The following is a 9,301-nucleotide window of genomic DNA, read 5'->3' on the forward strand; positions in this document are numbered from 1 at the left end:
GGCGCAACTAGTTGCCGTAGTCTAATAGGTCTCATTTACTTAAATGCCCCGTGACGTCATGAGTCACTGGTGGAGCAACTTGGTGGCGTCATCAGTTGCCTAATATAATAGCGGCCTTAGACAAAGGTCTTGTTGCATGTGTTCTTGCAGTCCATCTGCGCTGCTTGATCTTTTAAGGACTAGATCGTGGCGAATGTGATCGCTTAGTGGAGTTTCATTTAAGCATTTGATCGTAACTTCCCAATGGTGGGTAGAGGCTGACAAAAAGTTGTACACGGACTGAACAAACCCAAAATATGATATTTCACTTGAGGGAGAATACGTTTGCCAATCTCTTTTAATTTTTGTTCCACTGATATGTTTTCGAAAAACCGTAGATTGTGTAAAAATGGTAATGCCTTTAAAATTTCTTTTTTATGCTGAAAAACTTCCTTCAAAGTTTTTACATTATGAGGACCTTTCCCAATCCAAACTTTCCGTACTTCTTCAGTTATTGTATTTCGTAATCCTATGTCGTTTTCCGAATTGAGGACCCAATTTATCTTTTAACTTCAATTTCTATCTTAGTTTTGGTTTCTGATTCTTTAAGTCCTTGAACTGGAATAGAAGTCTCGTTACATGTTTTTCATCTTCTTTAGTTACGGAGGTTATGCCTCCCTCAGTAATTTCTATTTCATCATGTGTATTTTCATTGGCTGCAGCTTCACTAGCTATGGATTTCTGTGTGAAACTGAGTTTAAATAAATTTTGGTTCTGTTTTAGATTTTGCTTAAGGATCTTTTCTTTCTCCTGCTTTTTCTTGCGTTTTCTGCTCCACTCTCGAGTTTTTTTCTTATTTCCATCTGTATTACTGCTCCTTCTACCAAAAGGCATTTATTAGTGATTTATTCTCACAGCATAGACTTTCTATGTGAATAAAAGTAGGCATTGTGATGTAATTTTATACGTCCACCATCACTTTTATGGTGTTGCGCTATATTTGAATTTTTCAACATAAGTATGATTTATAGTTCTTATTTAATTATAATTATTATTTTTGCTCTTTGGGCCCTGCGACGCCACCTTTGGGGTCGAGGCCCCTAGGCAACTGCCTACTTTGCCTAATGGTTAATCCGGCACTGGAGTTTGGTGTTAATTTTGAGAGTAAAATAAATATTAGACCAAATACTTACCATGTCGGGATAGTATTATGAGGTTTTTTCCTAGTTTTCCTCGTGATTTACTATGGAATCACTAACACGAAAATTTTACTGTCACCATTGCATGCTAGTCTTTTTAAGGACAAATCACATGTTATGATTTTTTGTGACGAAGTTAAAGTTTATTTCATGTAATCGAATGAACTATCTTTTAATAAAGTCATCCCAGGAACGCAACTCATACATATTGGCAATACCATTTTAAAGTCTTCTACTTTTAAATGTAAAATATATGTCTGAATTTCTGATATGAATGAGTCAGATTAAATTAAATTATTAGAAGAATTTTTTTACTAAGCAACAACATTTTTGTTAAATTTATTAATTTATTTTGTATTTTGATAACGACGTCCGAGGTGGCAGTCGAAACGTTAATAAAATCATTTTTTCAAGTTAAATTGTGGCATATTTCCCAATTAGAATAGTTAATTACATAAATCGTTAGGCCAGAATAACAAGGTCCTATCTGCAATTTTTGTCTAAACTGAGATTTTTATGTAACTTGGTTTTATTTTATGTTCTTCACCTTAATATGATACTAGCACCGACATCTATTAACCGGTTGCTGAAATACGTAAGTTACAAGGTTCTATCTCAGAGAATTTTAAATGTTGATAAGTTAACAAGGTTCTAAATGACATAAAAATCAGTCAACTAAGTAAAAAAGGTCCTATCTGCAAGAACTAAAAGTGTTTATAAGTTAACAATAAGACTTTATCGAATAACTTCAAGTTGTTTTAATATATAATAATTGTTAAACAAGTGTATATGTGAAAGATAAACCTTTATTAAATAAGTTTAAATCAGTTCTCAAATCAGAACTCCTTTGTAATAACTACTGAAATAACCTTTTAGGGTCAATAAAAATATATTAATTTTTTTTTGAATTTACATTGTTAACACATACAGGTGGCGACAATAGTAGAATAAATACATAACATAGAATCTTTTAACAGTCATAAGTCATAACTAAAAATGGCACCTGAGGCAGATAGAACTTTGTTATTCCAATGCAACGAAATTCCACAAAGAAATATGGCATCAGAACAATATCAATTAATTTAATCCAAAAAAATTTTATGGACACCTTGTATAAATAATTATGTTTATGTTTATATTACTGAATAGAAAATTGAATGACCTTTTAAATGAGCTAGAAGACGACCTCTATTCTCATTAAAATAATCATCTATTACGTCATCACGCCCACATAGATGATGTCACTACATAGTAAGTAGGATATGTACTCCAAAAAATCATAATTTCAAAATAAAAATCGACCTGTTTCAGAATTTTTCCTTATAGTCGCCGGCTTACGAAATATCGAATTTCCAAACATTTCCACCATACTGTATATTAAGTACGTTAATTTCAAAATAATTCATATTTTGTCAATGAGTATATTTTTAGCAATCTAGAACTATTATGGTTAATAGAATTTATTTCTATTTTTGTTATTATCAGAACAGACTAACTTTATTTATTATGAAATATCAGAAGCATTTAAAGCATTCGTTGAGTGGCTGCTATTTCACCTACTGCTTGCGCTTTTGTCCACTTATTGATTTAAGATAAAATCCGGGAGTATCAATTAGTTGATTTACTTAACAAAATCTTAGAATAAAATGATTATCTGCTTTTAAGTTCGCCGATAAATCTTATCTTGTGTTCGATAATCGGCGGTTTACTCGATTAATGGATTAGTTTTGTTTGATTTGATCTCAAAAAATATAAAAATATATCAAACGCTTCTCGAAATTTAAATTTTTGTATTTTATTTTCCTTGACTTTATGTAGGTAAATATGTTTTGCTTATAATTTTTAAATAATCCTAAATAATTTAATAGTTCTTATCGTTCATCGATTCAGTTTTTGTTTATTACTTTGAAGGTTTTATTCTTTTTGGCCTTCGCCAGTTATTTGAGTAACCTCTTATAGTCCATGTGGTGAGACCGCTCCCGTCTGAAAACAATTTCTGATTCGTTTTTTTTTGTGGATTCCTATTCAAAAATGTCCCCTTTAAACAAATTAGAAGGGTGCCGGGCGGAATTTTTGGACAGAAATTGTTTAAATAATTTTTTTTAACAAATACAAAAGATTATGTTTTTTTGCTTTGGAACATATATTTTTAGATTTTTTGGATCAATCTAAACAAGAAAGGTATCTTGTAATTTTTCTCAGAAATTGATAGTTTTGGAGTTATAGGCGATTTAAAATATGAAAAATGCGAAAATACGCATTTTCGAGGCTTAAAAACTCATATTTAAATTAGTATTATTGAGGTTTCCAGATACTTAGATTGAAGACTGAAGATTTAGCTTCAAGATTCTGAAGAGTGATCGCGTCTTATTTTAATTAATACCGTTGTTTTTTAATTGTTAAATATGCGTGTTTATCCGATTTTTTTGGTGGTGCGGCGAGTTCCATTTCAAAAATCTCCTATTTTCCCCCGAAAAATATTTTTTCAGATTCTTTGGGACATTCTAAATAAAATAAATTTCTTGACATTTTTCTCAAAAGTTGATAATTTTAAAGTTATAAGCGATTTAAAATCCGAAAAATGACAAAAAACGCATTTTCGGATTTTAAATCGCTTATAACTTTAAAACTATTAACTTTTGAGAAAAATGTCAAGAAACTTATTTTATTTAGAATGTCCCAAAGAATCTAGAAAAAATGTCTTTCGGAGGAAAATAAGAGATTTTTGAAACAGAGCGCGCCGCACCGGTAAAAAAATCGGATGAACACGCATATTTAACAATTAAAAAATAACGGTATAAATTAAAGTTAGGCATGATCACTCTTCAGAATCTTGAAGCTGAATATTTAGTCTTCAATTTAAGTATCTGGTAACCTCAAAAATACTAATTTGAATATGAGTTTTTAAGCCTCGAAAATGCGTATTTTCGCATTTTTCAGATTTTAAATCGCCTATAACTCGAAAACTATCAATTTCTGAGAAAATTTACAAGATAACTTTCTTGTTCAGAATGACCCACAAAACTCAAAAATACATGTTTCTGAGAAAAAAATGTGATCTTTTGTATTTGTTTAAAAAAATTGTTTAAACAATTTCTGCCCAAAAATTCCGCCCGACACCCTTCAGATTTGTTTAAAGGGGACATTTTTGAATAGGAATCCACAAAGAAACCGAATCAGAAATTTTTCCGGACGGGAGCGGTCTCACCGCATGGACTATTAGTCCATGCAGTGAGCCCACTCCCGTATGAAATAATTTCTGATTTGGTTTGTTTGCTGGTTCCTGTTGAAATATGTCCCCTTCCCTTTACAAAAATCAGAAGGCGACCGGGCGAAATTTTTGGACAGAAATTGTTTAATCAGTTTTTTAAGCAAAACTAAAATCAATGGAAAAATTCCAATAGCATTTTAATTATTATAATGGAATTCCAATTGCATTTTATACCAGTATACAACTTGAAGTTTTTACTTCTGTATGAGTTTTTTTAAACAAATTCAAAATATCACTTTTTTTGCTAAAAAGAAATATTTGGTTAGATTTTTTGGGTTATTTAAAAAAAAAGGTCGGTTTTCTACTGTTTCTACTGTTAACTGTTTCCTACTGTCTTCAACCCAACCATGAAGTTTGAAGCTAAGATGAAGACACCATGTTGATTTAAAATAATTTATTCTATTAACATCGACTTATTGTCGTCAGGGCCGCGCCGTCCACGTGTGCAATGTGTGCAGCGCACGCAGGCGCCAGCAATTAAGGGGCGCCACTAGAGTTATTTTAGAGAATTTTTAGTTATTTTTTGGGCGCCATTAAATTATTTGCACACAGGCGCTACCACATGCTGGCGCAGCACTGATTGTCGTTTTCAATGTAGCCTAGTGGGTTAAAATGTTACATTTGAAAGATCATTCGACCTAACTCAGTAGCTAGTTTCAACTGCTTTGGATCTGGAGTTTAACCTGATGATGGACTATTCCGAAAAGATTTGTTGGTACTTTGTGATGTATTGTGATTATTCTATTAACATCGACTTATTGTCGTTTTCAATGTAACCTAGACGGCTAAAATGTTACATTTGAAAGATCATTCGACCTAACTCAGTAGCTAGTTTCAACTGCTTTGGATCTGGAGTTTAACCTGATGGTGGACTATTCCGAAAAGGTTTGTTTGTACTTTGTGATGTACCTACTTTGAGTCTAACTTGGATCTCTTTTAGAAACAATTTTTAAATAAATTATACAGGGTGTTTCATTGGGAAACGGAAATACTTTAATGGCGAATAGAGGTCAGAGAGCCGGTTTTAGATATAATACATTTTTTGCCCTACCGACTTTTATAACCGAGTTACAGGGTGTTTTATCGATTTTGCCCATTTCTTTCCTAAGCCATAACTTTAGAACCACCCTGTATATTTTTTTGATATTTGGTACACATATGTCTCATTCAAAACACAAACGACCGACATTCTAACAATAAGAAAAATCCAGGTCCGGATTAACAAAAAAATATAAAGTAATTGTGACCTTAAAACAACACCCTGTATATTGAAATTTTGAAAATCTGTTTGCATATTTGAAAAGAGCACAAAAAAGTAAGTTTAATGGTTCGCTTCAATTTTTCGGCCAGACAATTTTATGACTTTAATTTTTAAATTATATTGAATTTTTTAAGAACTTTGACATTAAAAAGCAGATATTATTAACTTTTAGTTATAAATTATTAAAGTTAATGAATAAATACTCATTTTAAAAATAATCAATATTTATTTACCACATTGGAACAACCCAATTACTAATGACAAAAAAAATCCAGGTCCGGATTAAGAAAAAAATACAAAGTAATTGTGACCTTGAACCAACACCCTGTATATTGAAATTTTACAAATTTGTCTGCGCATTTTAAAAGAGCATGAAAAACTGTGATTAAAAGCTTATTTTAAATTTTTCGCCGTTGATTTAATTACATCAATTTTAAAATTATATTGAAATTTTAAAGAGCTCTTAGATTAAAAACCAGGTATTTTTAACTTTTAATAATAATTTAATGTTAATGAATCAATACTTATTTTAAAAATACTTAATACTTATTTACTACGCTGGCTTCATAGATTCTCTGGATTTGGAGCTATATGCACATCATTAAAAATTAGAATTGCGAGAATTGGGATATTGTAATGACTTAGTAAAGAATTAAAAAAACTGCTACATCTAATAAAACAAAAATTCGTTACAATTCAACAATTTAACATAAATTAAAAATATTTTAACTATAACAGTTGCTCAAAATGTCCGCCATTTTGCTCGATGCATTTCCTTGCTCGTTTTAAAATATTTCGAATCGATTTTGTAAGTACATTGGGATTGTTTCTCATTTTTCTGGTAGCTTCTTGTGACCTTGACAGAATTAATCAATATGATTTCAAAATTGCCTAATTAAATTATCTGCGCAAAAATTTGACATGTAGCTTTTAACGCAGTTTTTATGCTCTTTTAAAATAAACAAACAAATTTTCAAAATTTCAATATACAGGGTGTTGTTTCAATGTCACAATTACTTTCTACTTTTTTCTTAATCCGGATCTGGATTTTTCTTGTCATTAGTAATTGGGTCGTTCCAATGTGGTAAATAAGTATTGATTATTTTTAAAATTAGTATTTATTCATTAACTTTAATAATTTATAACTAAAAGTTAATAGTATCTGCTTTTGAATGCCAAACTTCTTAAAAAATTCAATATAATTTCAAAATTAAAGACATAAAATTGTCTGGCCGAAAAATTAAAGCGAGCCATTAAACTTACTTTTTTGTGCCCTTTTCAAATATGCATACAGATTTTCAAAATTTCAATATACAGGGTGTTGTTTTAAGGTCACAATTACTTTATAATTTTTTGTTAATCCGGACCTGGATTTTTCTTATTGTTAGTATGTCGGTCGTTTGGGTTTTGAATGAGACATATGTGTACCAAGTATCAAAAAATATACAGGGAGGTTCTAAAGTTATGGCTTAGGAAAGAAATGGGCAAAATCGATAAAACACCCTGTAACTCGGTTATAAAAGTCGGTAGGGCAAAAATTGTACTATATCTAGAAGCGGCTCGGTGACCTCTATTGACCATTAAAGTTTTTCCGTTTCCCAATGAAACACCCTGTATAAGTACCATTTACAAAGGAACACTTTTACTTCTTAAGTAAAAAAGGTCTCTTGTCATTTTTTCAAAACTTTTTTTTTGTTTTCGAGTTATAAAAAATAGAAAATTTGCATTTTCGAGGCTAGAAAACTCATATGTCAATTATTATTTTTGAGGTTATAAAGTACCTGAATTGAAGTTTAAACATGCAATTGAAAGCTTATGATGAATAATCGGGGCTCATTTCAATTTAGACCGTTGTTTTTTAATTTTTCGCGGCCATTTGACTTGTAAGCTGCCTCCACTATACATACGTTGCGCCTCTGTCGCACAATATGATTGTTGTATTTAATTTAAACATTGGCAATAATTAATTGAATAAATAAGTTATTAAAAAACTATGTTAATAATAAATTATAAGACTTAAATAAATTTTAATAAATAAAATGGTTTTGTTGGGAATTTTTGCGTAAGTACGTACCTACTTATAATATATATACATGAGCCCTATAGAGACGCGCCCTATAGAGCGACGCACAGCGGCTTAAAAGTCGTGTGGACGCGCATAATTAACAATTAAAAAACAACCAGGCCTGGATTCCGCGTACCAAAGAAGTTGATTAATAGCAAGCTAAAAATTTGTTAATAGCTTAACGGTATCTAATCGGACAAACTTTGATGTACAGGAACACTGGAACAGGGGAAGTTTTAATTGCGGAACGTGATTTTAATTCTGGAACGTGTCATCCTGACAAGTTTATGATTGTGAAAACTAGCAGATTGTTTTTAAGTTTACTTAATATCAAACTTTATATAATATATGAAAAAATGTTTATCCGAAAAATATGTTGGGCATTTTAATAAGTCCGACACGTAAAACATGTCAAATGACAGGATTTATATTGGTGGTAAATAACAGTCTGATTTTTGCATGAGAGTTTAATGAAAGGGTAACAAATCAATTGGAAGTTCTGTCCGACAAAATATACGGGATGTTTTCGTAGTCTGACGTTCGAAACTTGTAACCTGTTCCACAATTAAATCTTCCTCTGTTCCAGTGTTCCCGTATATTAAAGTTTGCCTGACTAGACACCGTTAAGCTGTTAACAAATTTTCAGCTTGCTATTAATAAACTTTTTTTGGTACGCGGGATCCAGGCCTAAACAATCTAACTTGAAATATGCCCCGATTACTCTTCAGAATCTTGAAAATGAACGTTTAGACTTCAATTTAGAACCTTGCCAGCCTCAAAAGTAATAATTTATATATGAGTTGTCAAGCATCGATAATGCCAATTTTCACATAAGTCTAGGTTGACAATGAGTACTAGAGTTAGTATGAGTAAATGAAAACATGAATGCTTGGAGTTACTAGTAACTACCGACTGGTATCTTCTTGCTAGTTTCATGCTGGATGGGGGGACCCCGGTTGCCTCAGCCGCACATGGGTTGCACGGGATGGTCGTCTTCACTGGCCAGTCTCTTGCGAGGTGTGTGTGTGTGTGTGTGTGTGTGTGTGTGTGTGTGTGTGTGTGTGTGACGGGGCAGCTAGATGGTCACTTGATCTGCGGAACGCACGCGAAAAGTGCCAGAGGGGAGTTGGGAGTAAGGTCGACGGGTCAGTGTATATACTCGCTAAGAGTGGTCCCAGACCCATCGGCTGGAGAAAGAGGGGGTGAGTTTAGTTGGTAGGCGATCCGTAACAGTGAAGCGTGGCGGATTGAATCCAACACACCTGGGACATTCTCACATCCAAAAAAAAGGTTGACAATGAAGGACTCATCAGCCAGAGTTAAAACAACCGAAAATGGTACAAACAACATCATTATAGAACGTGACGTCAGAATAAGGGAATATGTCTCTGTGGGAGAGGAGAGCTCTCAACAGCGCCATTTAATATCATAGTAGAAGGAGTAATCAGAGACAGAGAGCTGAAAAAGACAATTATTCAAAGTTCAACACAAATCATAGGATTTGCGGACAATCTAACATTAGTAGC

This window comes from Diabrotica virgifera, chromosome 10 (assembly GCF_917563875.1).
Source record: "Diabrotica virgifera virgifera chromosome 10, PGI_DIABVI_V3a".
NCBI lineage: Eukaryota > Metazoa > Arthropoda > Insecta > Coleoptera > Chrysomelidae > Diabrotica > Diabrotica virgifera.